The sequence below is a fragment of the Perognathus longimembris genome, chromosome 4, assembly GCF_023159225.1.
Source record: "Perognathus longimembris pacificus isolate PPM17 chromosome 4, ASM2315922v1, whole genome shotgun sequence".
Lineage (NCBI taxonomy): Eukaryota > Metazoa > Chordata > Mammalia > Rodentia > Heteromyidae > Perognathus > Perognathus longimembris.
The window spans coordinates 85,892,058-85,909,186 of record NC_063164.1 but is presented as its reverse complement, the minus strand read 5'-3'; the positions used below and the strand labels follow the sequence as shown (position 1 = coordinate 85,909,186).

Genomic DNA, 17,129 nt, shown 5'->3' with positions numbered 1-17,129 from the left:
TAAAATCAATACAAAATGTTTAATGAGTAAACATGGTCATTTGCACCAGATCCTCAAATTATCCAATGAAAAAGGTGCTTAGTTTGATCTTGGATAGACAAAGATTCATAGGAAGGGGATAAAAGGGAAATACAACTTGGGTATATGTTAAATTACCAACTCAGAGGTAATTTCTAACACAGTAAATAAGTTTCTTTCATACTTTTCTTTTCCCTTTCTAGATGACCTATTTGTCAAATGGGGCCTAAGTGTTAAACACTATGTAAAATGCCAACTGGAAATATCTCACTGAAAAGTAGGATACACTGAGGTACAGAAGATTAAAGTGTCTACTTCGGAAAAAAATATCACACTCATTTGTTTCAAAACTGATGTCTTTGGAAGTATCCAAAGACATAATTATTGCATTTTCTGACACATTCCTTAAATGGTAAGGAGAGTTATTATGAAGTTCCTTATTATAAGTATATTATTGTTATTGCTTCTTGAATCAACCCTTACTTTCCAGTTTACAAAACCAGAACAAGTCTATGTTCTTTCATGCCTAATTCAAGTGTCTTTCACAGGCATCTGATGAATTTAACATTGACTGAAATTTTCAAGGTACCTCATAACCCAAAATGGTTTAGCTTATATGTAATTACCTCTTTGCATCACAAGGTCAGTCTATTTACCACCTCCTGTCATACTTCTGGTACCTTCTTCCTCTGGAACTAGTTTTAATTGCTTCATGTGAAGATGAAAGTTTTGTTTCATTTTGTTTTCTGCCAAGGGCCATTTGGATATTTAAAACATCATTAGATATCCATAGAAACTTATCAGTTGCAGTAAAAATACACTGATTTGTTTCATTATCTGCTTATGTGGGCCTGTATAGTCTATGGGCTGGACATTCCTGCCTCTGAACCATACTTTATTTGGTCTGTCATAGAGTTTGAACTCAGGGATTTTTGTATTCAAAGATAGAAATCTACCACTTTGAGACACAGCTCCAGTTTTTTTGGTGGCTAATCGGAGGTAAGAGTTTCACAGACTTTCCTGCTCCGGCTGGCTTTGAACGGTACTCTTCAGATCTCAGCTACCAGAGGAGATAGGATTATAGGCATGAGCTGTGCTCCAAAACCTTTATTTTTTTATTTGTTTATTAACTGAACACAATTTTTTTACAAGGTGTTGTGCAAAAAGGGTACAGTTACATAGTAGGGCAGTGTGTACATTTCTTGTGATATCTTACGTACTGTTTTTCTATCCCTTCTCTAGGTCAGGTAGACATATATACAATATACAATGTATCAAGAACATATACAGTATTCACAGACTTGGTCTCTACTGTCTCTCCGTCTCCCTTTGTTAACAGTCATATATCAGGGAGATCATGCCCCTTTGTTTTCTGTGTTCTAGGCTTGTCTTGCTCAACATTATTTGTTTGAGTTCTGACCATTTCCCTGCGAATAACAATATTTCACCATTCCTAATCACTATGTAGTATTCCATTGTGTATAGGTACCATATTTTTTGGATCCACTCGTCTGTGGAGGGGCATCTGGGTTGTTTCCATACTTTGGCTATTGTGAATTGTGCCACGATAAACATGGAAGTACAAATGTCTTTTTGATATCTTAGGTTTTGCTGTTTAGGATAGATGCCTAGGAGTGGTAAGGCTGGGTCATAGGGTAGGTCTATATTGAGCTTTTTGAGAAACCTCCATACTGTTCTCCAAAGTGATTGTACTAATTTGCACTCCCACCAACAATGGAGAAGGGTTCCTCTTTCCCCGCACCCCCTCCAGCATTTGTTGTTTCCTGAGTTCAGAGTATAAGCCATTCTAACTGGGGTGAGGTGGTATCTCAGGGTTGTTTTTATTTGCATTTCCTTTACTAGCAGGGCTGTTGAGCATTTCCTCATGTGTTTCTTTGCCATTTTTATATCTTCTCTTGTGAAGTCTCTCTTTAGCTCTTTTGCCCATTTCCTAATAGGTTTATTGGGCTTGGAGGGGCTTAGTTTTTTGAGTTCTCTGTAGATGACCGAAATCCGATATCAGGCCTTTGTCTGTTGCTGTGCTGGTAAATATCCTTTCCCATATCGTTGGCTGTCTTTCTATTTTGGTGGCTATGACCTTAGCTGTGCAGAAACTTTTTAATTTGTAGTAGTCCCATTTGTCAAGTCTTTCCCCTATTTGTTGTGCCCCTGGGACTCTGTTCAGGAAGTTCCTTCCTGTGCCTATAAGTTCTAGCGTCTTTCCTACTCTGTCCTTCAGTAGTTTCAAGGATTCAGGTCTGATTGAGGTCCTTGATCCATTTTGAGTTGATCTTGGTGCATGGTGATAGGCTTGGGTCTACTTTGAGTTTTCTGCATACGGCTGCCCAGTTCTCCCAGCACCAGTAGTTGAAGAGGCTATGTTTATTCCATTGTATGTCTTTAGCTCCTTTGTCGAATATCAGTTGGCTGTAAGAGTGCGGTTTTATTTCTGGGTCTTCAATTCTAATCTATTGGTCTTCCGATCTGTTTTTATACCAATACCATGCTGTTTTTGTTATGATGGCCTTGTAGTAGAGCTTGAAGTCTGGTATTGTGATACCTCCTGCACTGCTTTTTTTTTGCCTAGAATCGCTTTGGCTATTCTAGGTTTTTTGCTGTTCAAAACCTTTATTTTTAATTAAACTTTTTTTCTTTATTGTCAAAGTGTGGTACATAGGGGTTACAGATTCATATGTTCAACTTGTTACTTCCTCCCTCATTTCCCCTCTCCCTACTTCCCTCTCCCCCCCAAGAGTTGTATGGTTGATTTACACCAAATGGTTTAAGTATTGCTTTTGGAACAGTTTATCTTTTTGTCCTTTGTCTCTCAATTTTGATATTCCCTTTTCCTTCCCCAGTTCTAATACCTATGTAAACAGTATCCAGCATATTCGGATGAGATATAGTGGTAGCGGGGGTACAATGACAGGAAGGGAATACAAGAGAAACAATGAAAATGTAACCCCCTCTGTACAGCACTTTGACAATAAATAAGTAACTACTTTAAAAAACTAAACAAAGCAAACAAACAGACCAAAAAAAAAACCAAAAAAATAAGATATGGTTTCACATGGCATGTTGATAATAATTATAACAGTGGTGTAACTTGTTTCCATAACATGGAGTTTATTTCACTTGGCATCATCTTATTTGATCATATGGGTATCATGGGGCATTTTGATCTTCTACCATGACTAGCCTAATCATGTACTAGCTATTCCCTATGAAGGAAACCATAGGGTTTATCTTTCTTTGGGTCTGGCTCACTTCACTTAATATGATTTTTTCCAAGTCCTTCCATTTCCTTGTGAATGGGCAGTGTCATTCCTTCTGATGGAGGCATAGAATTCCATTGTGTATATGTACCACATTTTCCTGATCCACTCTTCTACTGAGGGGCATCTAGGTTGGTTCCATGTCCAAAACGTTTTTATAATGGCTCCCTTCTATAAGTGGTGATAGGAAGTTCAGAGATTAGGATAATGTGAGAAAGGCTATCTTATCTTATCCAGTCCTAAAGGATGTGAAAAAAACACTCAAAGACTCAAGATTGCCATACTATCTGCTGACTGTGTCTGTTGAGTTCTGGTATAAGCTTTTAATGATTTTCTACATTTTACTTTTAATACTTTATAATTGCATATACTGTAAACTCTTCACTTTATTGAGAAGGCCTTTCCCAAATCATGTTAATAGTAAATGATGAACTGAATACTGAACCTGTAATCTGTTGCTCGGGAGGCTGAGATCTGAGGGTTGAGGTTAAAAGCCAACCCAGGTAGAAAAATCCTTGAAACTTTTATCTCCAACTATCCACAAAAAGACAGAAGAGGAGCTGTGGTCCAAGTGGTAGAATGCCAGCCTTTAACAACAACAACAACAACAACAACAACAACAACCTAATGGAGAACACCTTGGCCCTGAGTTCAAATCTCTGCACCAGCACCAAAAGAGAAGGAAAGAATAAAAAAAGCATATAATGGAATCAGCTGTGAGCCTAGGTCTACATAGCTTTACTGTGAACTTACAAACACCTGCTAGACAACATGAAGACATAGCAACATTGAGCTCACAAAAACTTCCATCTATTTAGAGGATATGGCTTTTCCAATATCATTGTTTGCCTTAAGTTCAATGTTCAACACCTTTTAAAACATAAAAAAGATCAGTTCCTTTTTATTCAATTAACCCTTCTGCTGAAGATCTAAACTGCTTTAAGGACTTTGTTACATCCAGGCCCACTAATATGAAACAGCTATGTTCTTGGAGATGAAAATCAAATTCACTGTTATGAATATCATCATCATCATCTATGGTCTGAGCTGTGGGACACATGAAAACTTAATTTACCAAGATAAAGAATGCAGAAGAACATAGTTCCCAGGAAGCAATTTCAGCCAGAGGCTGCTGCCCAAAACAGCAACAGTAAAACACTTCACTATAGTAAGAAAACCTCTCAACCACTGCTCTGTTGCCATTAAATACCACCCACAGGTACTCAAAGAGAAAAACTGTCATATATGAAAGAAACATATCTACAACTTCACAGAAAATGGCACAGTCCTAATTAAAAGCAAGGAGACTCATTCTCTAACATAATCCTCAGCAAACATCAAATAAATGAATGAATAATGGTGCTCTAGATTAGGGAGTCTTAGGGAAGATGAACAATTCTGAGCCTGAATGACATTAGCCATTATGGCTATGCCTACAATGCTCCCAGTAAAAAGCTAGTGTGTTGAACAGGAAAAATGGAGCACATCTAAGGCCAAGGCCAACTTCACCTCTCTAAGAAAGTGAAGCTCCTTTAAAAGAGGGCTCACCAGCCTGACTATATGTAATTTTGCTTCATATATAGAGGACATATATATATATAGACAGAGAGAGACATATAGCCACCTAGAAACATAAGATAACTGTCATTTAAAATGCTATATCACCAGCCATGGTGGTACACACCTGTAATCTCAACTACTTGGGTGGCAGGGGCAATAGCACTGCCAGTTTGTAGGCCAGCCTGGGCAGTTAGTGAGTTGCTATTTCAAAAAAACAAACTAAAAAACAGCTGTAGCCTGGCTCAAGTAGTAATTTACTTGCTCTGGCATGTGCAAGGCCTGGATTCAATTTATATTATGGTGGTAATGATAACAATAAAACTGTAACACTTATAAATGCAAATAATTCAGGAATGCAAAAATATAGAGTATAGGTTGATCACCTCTAGCCAAGAATTCGGAATCTAAAATGTTCCAGTATCTAAAACTACTTTAGCACCAACATTGTACCACAAAAATTCCACACATGATTTCGTATTACAGATTGCAGTCAAAACAAAATACAATGAAAATATAACATTACTTCCGGGTAATATATCTAATATGTATATAAAAGATATATATGTATATATATGTATATATATATCCAATGAGGGTCCAAGATGATAACATTAAAATATTTCTAAAATAATTTTTAATGCTTTTTATTGTTATTATTAAGGTGATGCACAGAGGAGTTATTGTTTCATAAGTCAGGTAATTCGTACATCTCTCTTTCTTATTGCTAGTCCTGGGGCTTGGACTCAGGGGCTGAGCACTGTCCCTGCCTTCTTTCTGCTCAAGGCTAGCACTCTGCCACTTGAGCCACAGCGCCACCTCTGGCCTTTTCTATATATGTGGTGTTGAGGAATTGAACCCTGGGCTTCATATATATGAGGCAAGCACTCTTGCCACTAGGCCATATTCCCAGCCCCTAAAATAGTTTTTAAAAATGTAAAATTCTACCCAGTTCTTGTCCAAAGAAGTTCAAATAAGGGATGCTCAAACTCTAATAGGTTTGTATAGATGAGCTCTAGAGAAAAAAAAATAACCTAATCTCTATTTTGAGTTTCTATTATGAAAGGTATTCAACTATTAAAAAGTAGTTTTTTTTCCAAGTCTTTCCATTTTTTATGAATGGTGCAATATCATTCTTTCTAATGGGAGCATAGAATTCTATTGTGTATATATATCACATTTTCTTGCTCCATTGGTCCACTGAAGGGCATCTGGGTTCACCCATGTCTTGCCTATGGTAAACAATGCTGCATCAAATATGGCTGTGCTGTTCACTTTAGTGTGGACTTGTTTGTATCTATTGAATAAATGTCCAGGAGTGGAATTGCTGGGTTTCAGGGGAACTGTATATTTAGTCTTTTGAGGATCCTCCATACTGCTTTCCATGGCAGTTGAACAAGTTTACATTCCCACCAACAGTTACTATACTTAGACATTATAAATTAAATAGAACTCTAAACATTCACACAGTGAGACTTAAGGAGTATATTCTTAGGAAAGGATCACAAAGGCTCAACATCTATGTGAATATTATATAAAATGATGTTTCTTGAAATGAACTAGAAGAAATGGAAACAAGAGGTTTTTCTCATTTTGCTTTTGTTTTTTAAATTTTTTTCTTTATGTTGTTCACTGTTTTGATTTATGTAACATTTGTCTTTTATGTAAGTTTACTTGTTTGGGGAGGGTAAAGGGGAAAAAAGAAATGATGGGAGAAAGGGTAAACAAATGCAGCATTGATACTCACTAGACACTAAGTTAAAATGAACTATACAACTTGTGGGAGAAAGGGTTGTGAAGGAAAAAACTGGGGGGAAACAATGGAAGAAGTGATACTGGTCAAAATGAAATGTACTTCTTTCCTGACTTATGTAACTGTAACCCCTCCATACATCATCTATATGATATAAATAAATAAATAAATAAATAAGTTCCTGCAAGTATTTCAGACTGTGCTTGTCTTGGCTAATTGTCTAGTACTTACAGCTAGCCTCCATGTATAAATTGTGTGGCATATTTGCAAAACTTCTCTGAGCTAGGCATAGGCTAGGCAGGCAAGTCACTGAAACTCTTATCCCCAATTATCACTAAAAAGCAGGAAGTAGAACTGTGGCTCAAGTGGTAGAACACAAGCCTTGAGAAAAAAGCTAAAGCACAGCACCTAAGCCGAATGTGAGCCCTAGTACTAGGGGGAAACCTTCTTTGAATAAAACTTCACAGAATGACCTGTAAAATTACCAAGATGTCTGAAATTTGTGAGTATTAGCTGTCATTCTAGAAATAGTTTGGGAAATAAAGTTACAAAGGATATTCACAATGAGAAAGTCAGAAAAGAGTTACTATCTGTATTCAAGGAACTGAAAAGAAAAGCAATTCTATATGAGTGCTTTCTGTCCACCCTCTCTATACATTATGAAAAAAGAGAAACTGCTTTTTATCCATATGAGCTACGCCCAGTTCTCAAAATAATGGGTAAAAGTGATCAAAACCTGATTGTCTTCATTATGCTTCCCACAAGGCACCTAAGCTCATTTTTTATGCTCCAAGTACAGAAAATTGCATCATTTTTCTAGTAAATATATGCTAGAAACTTGCAAATATCTCAGGAATGCTTTGTAGCTAAAGAAAGTAACAGCATTGCCCCCTCATTTTGCTTAATTTGCTAGTCTCCGGGCAACTTTGTACTAACACTTTCATCCAGTTTTAGATCCTAGAATAAGGCAACAGTCCAGCTCCCATCTCCCCCCCACCCCCAAACCAGGGAGCCACCTCCAAAGCCTATAGTTCACTGGGCCACCAAGCTCACAGGAGGCACTTTCTTCCCAGAATGCCTTCCTGCTCATATACTCAGTGCATGCATTTTACTTATCTTCTCCAAGTTACATTCCAGTTACTAAGCTCTATAAGCTTCTTCTAAATTGTTTATTCTGTGTTTTAAAGCCCCATCAGCTGTTGGGATGATTTGCAACATTCTCTTTCTTTTTGATTAAGCAGGATTGGTGAGCATTACTGGGCCTTTTGGTGGAATCCTTGCTATTTAAAATTCCTGCCACTGGGATTAAAGGAGATAATGCCTATAAAAGTCCTTTGTAAACTGTAAAGTCCTAATCAAATGAAGTGGGCTGTTATAATATTAACCATCATAGTTATAATCACAATGCAGCTATAATGGGGACTTTAACATGCTGATACTCATGTGGACCTTGTCTTTGTCCATTCCCACCCCAGGGCCTATACCAATGCCTAACATATTGGAACCCCCTCAAAAGAGTTTTGTTTGATACAAGTAAATGAATGACTCAAGAGCATTGGGTGTGGCTAGAGGCTTGGGTAAAGTAATTGGTGGAATATCTCACCTAGTAAGGTTAAGGCCCTGAGTTCAAACTGCAGACAAAAGCAAAGTATCACATAGTTCTCCAAAACCACTTATGTGAGCAAAAATAAGCAAACAAATTTAGCAAAGGCTAAATATGACAACTTAGAGTAAAAATTTGCTGCTAAAATAATATTGCAACAGAAGGAAAAGTATAGAGTAGGCCAGAAAGGTTTATTCGCCCAGAAAAAATAATCTGCATTATGGCTTGGATGGCTTGGAGAAGGAGCTGCCACTCCAAAAAGGATTGAAATGAAAATCACAAAGTAGGCCTTGGTTATCCAAGTATGAAGCATTGGGAACAAAGGCTCTTTTCCTGGACTATGTCTTCTTAAGAGTTGAAAATCGCCAGCTCTGTCACAGAAGGGATGAGGCACAGAGTGAGAAAGAAAAGTCACTTACAGAGGTATTTCTATGCAATGCTTTCTTGTTGGAAAAATCCTTTGCTGAACATTTTTGCAAGAACAGCTCTAGTTACTATAGAGGTGAAGAGAAGCATGTAGGAGGAAGTAGAAATAAAGATGAAAAAGAGGTGATAGGTAGTGGCTAAGAGCTCAGACCTCATATACTTTATCTAACTTAACATGGCCTCAAGGATGGAAAGAAATGTCAGTGTCTACCAGTTACTCAACTAGAAAGCAAAGACAGGCTCAGTAGAGGTGTTTAGCTTGAAGAATGAGATTATTTTCCCTTCCTTTTTTTCTCTAAGGGGTTGGGTGCGGCCTTCAGGAGTGCTCACCCTGGGTGGTCTCCAGAGGAAAGGTGGGCCTGTGTACCTTCCCTCAGCTCCCCATCCAGAAAATATCGTATTTCTGGCCATCCATCAGAATTAAGCTGCTTAAGGAGGCTTGGCTTTGGGCATAAGCAGTTGCCAGTAGCAACAGGGCACACTCTGGCTGTGCTGGGGCTGGCAGTGTCAGTAAGGAAGGCAACTAGCAGCCCTCAGCTGGGCAGCCAAGGCCAGGGACCCAGTTCTAAGGAAGGAGTGGGTTGGTCCTAGGTGGGGCAGAAGCATTCTGCTGGACCCAGGCCAGGCAGTGGCCTTGTGACCTTGCTGGCTAGGGAGAGGGGATTCCTAGTGGCACAACAAAGTGCTAGTAAAATCCAGCAGCTTCCCGGCCCCCACTCCTTCTAGATGGGAAACTCAGACACCGTACTTAAGACCAAATGACAGACATGGCTGGAGCCCAGGGTGCTCAGATAGGCCAGAGGAGTCACGGGATCCACCCCCACGCTCTCACTCTCCACCCTCTTCACCCTCAACCTTAGCAAGTCTGGAGTCTGTAGAATGGAAGTTGTAGGGTCATATGTGCATGTTTTCATCTACGCCCTCAGCAAAAACACACACACACACACACACACACACACACACACACACACACACACACACACACACACACCAGCGAGGCCCCACAGGTGGAAAGAAAGATAGGTGCGCGTGTGGGCTGCGCAGGGGTTGCGCTGCATGCCAGCGAGTGGCAGTGGTGGTGCGCACACTGTCAGACCAGAACCCCCCTCCTGCCACCTTGGGCCAGGCTTTGCTTTCCGGCAGGAAACCCTTCACCTCTCGCCACCTTCCTGAACTTCTCCCCCTGCAGTTGGGATCCTGTAAAGCTCCAAGGGCGGGCGTCCATGCCGGAGGGCGATAGAGGGCAGAGTGGACCGAGGTGACCCAGGAGGGACATGCAGAAGCAAGCGGTCTGCCAGCACCCCCGAGAAAGCCCAGGGACTGGAGGACGAAGGCTGGGCACTGGGGACACGCCCTGGAGAGGCGCAGGGGGCGTCTTCTTACCTGGCCTGTGGTAGAGCATTTTGCAGCGGGGCCCGGGCCGGGGGTAGCAGACCCTGCGGTGCCGTCAATTGGGGGATAGCGAGGTGCGGGGCGCAGAGCCTGGAGTTGCCAAACTTGCCATGTCAAGCAGTGGGCCGCACGCGCTCCACAGCCGGGGCACCTTGCGCTTCTGGGCTTTGTTGTATTCCGCCGCCAGCCCCGTGTTCCGGCCTCTCCCCGGGTCCCTTGCACTCTAGGCCACTAGACCCCGTACCCTAGCGCTCCGCCTGGGGTCGGCAGTGCCACTTTCCTCTGAGGCGCGCGTTAAAGAGCCGCCCGGAGCGCCCGGCGGGGCGGCGGGCGTGCGCTCCTACCAGGCAGCGTGGGCCCAGGGATTCCCACCCCCACCTTCTCCCCCGCCCCGCCCCTCCGGGGGCCCCCCCATCACAAGCGGCTTAGATTCGGCGCTGTCAAATCCAGCCCATCTGCTGCGATCATAATCAGTCTCAACCGAATGGTTCTGACAAATCTCCGCCTGGAGCTGGAGTTGGGGGTGGGTGGGGATGGGGGTGAGAGGGCGGGGAGGGGAAATAAGGGGAGAGGGCGTCTGGACCCACGACTGGAGAGGGGGCCTGGAAGCTTCTATTGTCTGCCCCAAACCAAGGAACTGAAAGGGGAAGCTGAGATCCGAAGGGGAAATGGTGCTTTTATTTCCCAGTCCCAGTAGAAAGAAAGAAAAAAGGAGAGGGGAAAAAAACAACAACAACAAAAAACCATTCCAACAGACGCCCTCACCCCCAGCTCTGTCTGAGTGGAACGAATTTCTGCTAATGAACTAAACAAACAGGTTCCTTAATCTTATCACGCGGCTGACCCAGAGGCTGGCACAGTATGCAAAGCATTGTTAATTGGCAGGTAAGGACTGGAACTAACAGCCATTTGTCTGGAGTCAGAAGTTAGTCCCCAACTACATTGGAGAATAAAGCTTCTGGAAGAGGCAAGGGGCATGTAACTGGCTCAAGAAGCTGGGCCCTTTGCCTCCTGTTGGTATTTCTGGGGGTAAAAGGAAATCGACTTTAAGAAAATGCTGAACTCAGACCCAGTTTTGAGTTTAAAGTATTCTCATAAATTTCGTTTCCATTTTCTCATAAAAATGCTACTTTTCAAGAAATGCTATTTTATTAGCTAATAATGAGTTCTAAAATGGATATCTTTCCAAACTAAAATAGTTTCTTCGGCAGATGAAATGAGGTGTTCTTTTCAATGACATATTTTGAACCATTTCAGTACAGAATTTTAGTACAACTACATAAATTTGTTCTGGGTGATACACACAAGAATTACCTCAGGAGGGTTTTTTGTTGTTTTGTTTTTTGTATAATAAAAAGCAGTAGTCCAAGAGACCTATAAGCAAGGCTTAAAACATGAAAGAATTCCACCAATGGGAATATGCCTGGCTTTATGTATTTATTTCAAGTACTTAGAAATATTCAATTACACTGAATGACAATGTTTGTTGGGGAAATGATTTTGTTGGATAAACAAATCACAGTGGGAATTTGAAAAGGCAAAAATTAACCTATTTACTTAAGAGGTAGGCCCAAATATATTTTACTGGGAAAATTGAATAGATTTTAAATCAGAGCCCAAATCATTCTTTTGGTTTATGCTATACTTGGAAATAAATGAGTGAGAGCCACATTAAGCACCCACTTACCCAGGCAGAAGCTGCTTTCCACTTACTTTCGAGTCCAGTGATGCTTACAATAACACTGTATAACTGTGGGCACTTGATGAATACTGATGGTTTCAAAGTTTTGATTTTCAAATCTCATTTCAAAATCATACACATTGTAACAAAGTAAAGTGGGGCTCTCTCCAGTAAGTAAATAAGCCAACTTTGACTACTGGTTAGATTGTAAGCTATTTTTTAACTAATATTTTATAAGTTTGGAGAAAGATCCCAATTATAAATACATATGTAAACATACAGGATCATATACATAAATATACATATACTTTGATCCCATGAAGTATTCCAAAAAAGGTCTTTTCTACCACAATAAATCATCATTATGTTGCAACTAGTTTGTTTAAGTACAGTGCTTAGGAAATTGGTGTCCTCCAATGAAAGATTTTCGTTGGGAGAGAGGGGACGCTTCAAGAACCATCCTGAGCAAGAAATGTTGTTATGTTCTGTTGTTATTTTCCTATATGCTGGTTTCAATTTCATCAGAGCTAACTAAGTAGCCATAGTGACTGCCCCATCTCCAACTTGCCAAGTCCATACTTCTAACCCCAACTGTATCCTGCCCAATTTTCTCATGTATACTTATTGAGTAATTAGTATGTATTAATGTTCATACATATGTAAAGATTTAGAAAAAATATGACGTAGTGGAGCTTGTATACTGGACAAGAAGACAGAAAATAATAAGATGTAATTGTAGTGTCAAAAGATGTTCCATACTACCTAGAAAAGTAGGGCAGGCTGGTTAGAATACTAGCTTAAAGCGGTCCATGAAGATCTCATTAAGAATGCCTGTAAGGCATGCAGGTATCTAGGATGACAAGCACAGGAAGTAGGAAGAACAGGTTTATATGGTCACTAGATACTGTGTGTCTGGCAAGAACATGAATGAAGCTATAAGAAGAGAACAGAGCCAGGGGAGAGTGGTAGATCCAAAGATCTAGAAAATAATAGGACTTGATATGTAAGTGACGTGGTAGGACATAGAAACAGAGGAAGGGACTGATCATCTGACTTTTGGTTTACTGGATTCATCTACAAGCCACGTGGAGAATTAATTATGGAAGTGAAAGACAGGCTAAGAGATCTCTGACTAGCTATTGCAAGAATCTAGGTAAATGGTGGTAACTGGGACAGGAAAGCAAGAAAGTAATTAATTGGTGGCAATCTGAGACTGTTTTGTGCTATTAAAAGGAAAGAAAGTATAAATAACTTTCCTCATTTCAAATGAGGAAAATTATGTGGAATGCATTTTGTTTTAGTAGTGTTGAGCTTCAAACACAGGACTTTACGAATGCTTAGGATATGCTTCACCTGGGTAGTGGTCTATCTATCCACAGCACCCAGGAGTTTGGTTTTGTACTTGTAAAGACTAGGATACATTCATTTTTTAAAGTTAATTTTGTGTAGAATTTTTAATGATAGTGGAACTTGGTTGTGTAGAGCTTGCTTTTGTGGTTGTTAACTGTCTTTCATGTTATCAACCCAAATAAGATGTTAAACAGACAACTAGATAAATATCAAAGTATAATTTGGGGATTGTATAGACTATAGATGATTGCATACAGTAAAGATCATTATATTAACTCCATCAAGACTGTGAAGACAAATTAGTTCATGGACTGAGTCATGAGTAGTCCAACTTTAAACAATCAAGAGATGAAAGGAACAGCTGAAACTGTCATAAATATGAAGGCAAACCAAGAGACTGGGTCCCCAACTGGGAGCACAGTAAGAAAAGTATTTCAAGAAAGTAATGAACTGTTTATCATAGACTCCTTATATGAGTTATCTCTTTATAGAAAAGTATACATTTATCCAGATTACTAAGTTACTAGGTAACTTGTTTAGCACCTGTTCGTAATATAAGATGCAGTATCACAGCACTTGAGAAAGGTTAGGTACATGAGTTATTCAAAGTACACAGGATCAATTAATCAAGGAAAGAATTAAGTGTCTTGTATTGAAAAGATTCTCAATTTATGGTCCATGAATGCTGTTGCAAGAATCTTCTTAAATTTAAAAAAAAATTGGTGTATAGCAAGAAAAAAATGAACTTGAGCAGTCTCATGTAGAATCTTTTCCTTGACCATGTTCCAGAAAATTTAAATTAGTAACAATGGTATGAATCAGGTATGGAAATTTAGAAGAACACTTCTGGAAGACATCCTGTCACCTTGTCAACACATGCTTTGCCATACTGAAACATACTGAAATGGATGCTATCCCAGAAATCTGCTCTTTCTTTCATTTTCTTTGCTTCTGGATGTTTACGTAGAAAGATCCTGCCTTTGACAAGGAGTCTTAATGTTACTCCTACTGAAGCTACATGAAGCTACTGAAATAGCTTCATGGTCAGGTCTTACATTAAGGGTATTTGATCCATTTTGTATTGATATTCATACAAGGTGATAGGAATCGAATTACTATGTTACAAAATAAGCCTTAGGAGTTACCAAAAATCCATTCATGCCTTTGATCCTTCCCTGAGGCTGAATTGAGATGTGTTTGCCCAACAGGCCTGGTTTGTTCCCTCTACTTCTATGTTGTACAGGGAAGATAAGTTCCCTATAGCCTAGGCTTTTGAACATCATAAGGAATTCGGAAACTTATAGGGTCAATGATGTATATAAAGTAGGCATTTTTTTCCAATGGAAGTCAAGGAGTCATTTGGAGTTCAGGCTTGTGTTTTTGTTTTTGTTTTTTTTTTCCCCTTTTTTGTGCCAGTTATGGTCTTGAAATCTGGGTCTGGACACTGTCCCTGAGTTTTTTTGTTCAAGTCAACTGTGCTACCACATGAGTCACAGCTCCACTTCCATCTTTCTGGTGGTTAATTGGAGACAAGGTCCTCACAGACTTTATGATCCTCATGATCCTCATGGTCTTAGCCTCCTAAGTAGCTAGGATAACAGATATGAGCCACTAGCACCCAGCTCAACTTTAATCTTTCCCTGCTGAGTAACCATGTGCCATTTCCCAGAGGAAATTTTTGGATTTTTCTGCGAACAAAATTTTAAATTGCTGATGTCAATCTGAGGGCAGGAAAAACATTTCTCCCACGGAGAAGCCAGCAGGTACCTCAAATCTTACAGAAGTGCATTCAGGATTGATTGGTTGATTATTAAAGCCTAGGCTCTAAGTCTGAATCTTTTAAACTTGTGTTTATCTTTAAGTTTATTTGAACTAAGTTTATTTGTACTCTCTCAGATCTCCCCATAGTTGGTGCTGATTCTGTGTATTTCATTTTGCTGTCACTGCTCTCCTCTACCCCAAGGAGTAAGTTGACTCAAGGGAATGTGTCTTGAGGCTGGTTGGCACTAATGGGAGCTGGTACACAGTATGAACCAATATTTGTGATTTGCTTTGAATTATATCTGATTATAGGAATTGACAGTATATTTGGTGTGACATGGTGCTTCCTGTCCTTCTCTCACACATCCTTTCCTTAGCTTTATCCTGATTTGACCCTTGCTGTCCTCCTAAGCTAAATATGGAAGAAAACCCCAAAATGTTCAGAGATGCTCATAGCTATAGCAGTTTGTCAGAAGTGAATGGAGGATATACTATGTGATTGTCAGTTTCTGAGAGATATAAGCTATGGAGGCTGAATCCTGCTGTGTTTCCGACATTGTTAATAATTTTGCATGTGTTTTCTGTTTATTCCTTTTTTATAGTTTTACACGATCACAGAAATAAAGTTAACAAATACCTATAAAGTATTCAAATGACCTATTTAATCTTTCTTTTCCTACTTTTTGCCATACTGGAAGCTATTAGGAAATGTAATGCAAGTGTTTACCTGGAGAGTGTTGAATGAATGGGTAGGAGAAAGGTATATGAACAAACACTTTATCTGCAGGTAGTTGAAATATTGAGAACATTAAGTCTTTGCATACTTCAAACACATAAAAGATTTAGAGCTGCTCCAGTTCTGTGGTATGCAAATCCTGAGTTCCTGAAACTTGTTAAAACTGTAAACTCTCAATTCCCTTCTAAGACACTGGAGATCAAGAGGAAGGGATAAGAAAGATTAGTAAAGGGCAAAAACTTGATTGAAGTACATGAATGCATATGTGGAAAGATCACAATGAAATATTTCAGACAGTATACACTAAAAGTAAACTACTAATAATAGAGTGTTTTTACATTAAAAAAAAAACTACTGGAAAGAGGAGTATTTAGCTTGCTTTCATGTGATTTAATGTATTACTGTTTTCTACTACCTACTCCAATACTGTAAATTGGACTCTAATCCGAGTTCCTCATCACTAACACAGAGAAAGAAACTTGTTTTACTGGCATGTTATACAAGATAATTAAATATAAATATGTTTCTGGTCATTATTTTCCACAACTCAGTTTTAGCCTTGTGGTACTCTATCTCAGTGTCTCAGTGGGAGTGTTAATAATGCTTGCTGTGAACTGTATGCATGACTTAGTATATTGTAACTTTCTCAATTCCCACCCCCCACAAGTAGCTGAGTGTCATTAACACTGTGATACTAAAATGTTTGTTGACTTAATGGTTATACTTACAGGTTAAAAGGATTATCGCTATTTAAATCTATTGACTTACTGTTAAGAGAATCTTTCTGCATAAAATGAGTCTGACAAAAGTGATGAACTTCCACAAATAACAAAAAATGTGACAAATTACTGTATGAAGGAAATAATTATTGAACTTATTGTGATGAAGTACTGGACACTTAAATGAACATGTTAAATGAACATGTTAAATTGTCACCCCCATATACCAGGTTCTGGAGTTCATAAAAATAAAACCTGCTCAGAAAAAAAAAATGTAAAAAAGCTCAATGCACATAAACCAATATTAGAGACCTATTTTATTCTCAGACACCCTAACAGAAGTTTACCATTGTTAAAATGGTATTAAAGGTTGTTAAATGATAAGCTTAGCTGCAAATACCCTTTTGCAAGTTTACTTTTTCTTATAAATGTGCTGAGTTCTTGGAGGCTGGAGAAATTTATCACATAACTGGAAGCTTCTAGAACCTTTTAGTGTACTCAGATACCTTGAGCAACAGGCAACAGTCAACAGGAAGCCAACCTGCACTCCAGCCAACACCCAAAGCATAGTTCCAGAAGGCATTGCCCCAGTAAGCAGCCTGTATTTGGAATTTGGCTCAAAAGAAACAAGGACCACAGCCACAACTGCCATTCCCATCAGATTGGCACTTTAGCCCAACGAAGAAAAAAATTGTGATTGGCAAAAGCACAATTCTTTATTTGTATCATGGTCTGTACCATGATTGGCACAAATTCCTTCATTTGCATAGCAGACTGTACCATGATTGGCACAAACATGAGGGAACTGCTAGGACTGGTGCAAACATCCTTGTCTCTTTCTCCTCTAGCAACATAAGC

General features: G+C 39.4%; 1 protein-coding gene across 4 annotated transcripts in view; it reads right to left on the bottom strand.

The window, feature by feature from the left end:
* Nckap5 (NCK associated protein 5) overlaps positions 1 to 17,129 on the bottom strand; it is a 786,161-nt gene that overhangs the window by 479,028 nt on the left and 290,004 nt on the right. The window contains exon 1 of one of the 4 annotated variants that reach the window (XM_048345604.1): positions 10,016 to 10,350. The exons of the other annotated variants lie outside the window; for them this stretch is intronic. The gene's annotated coding sequence lies outside the window, so the exon portion shown is untranslated. Of the gene's footprint in view, positions 1 to 10,015; positions 10,351 to 17,129 lie in introns of those variants that run through there. 4 annotated transcript variants of the gene reach the window in all.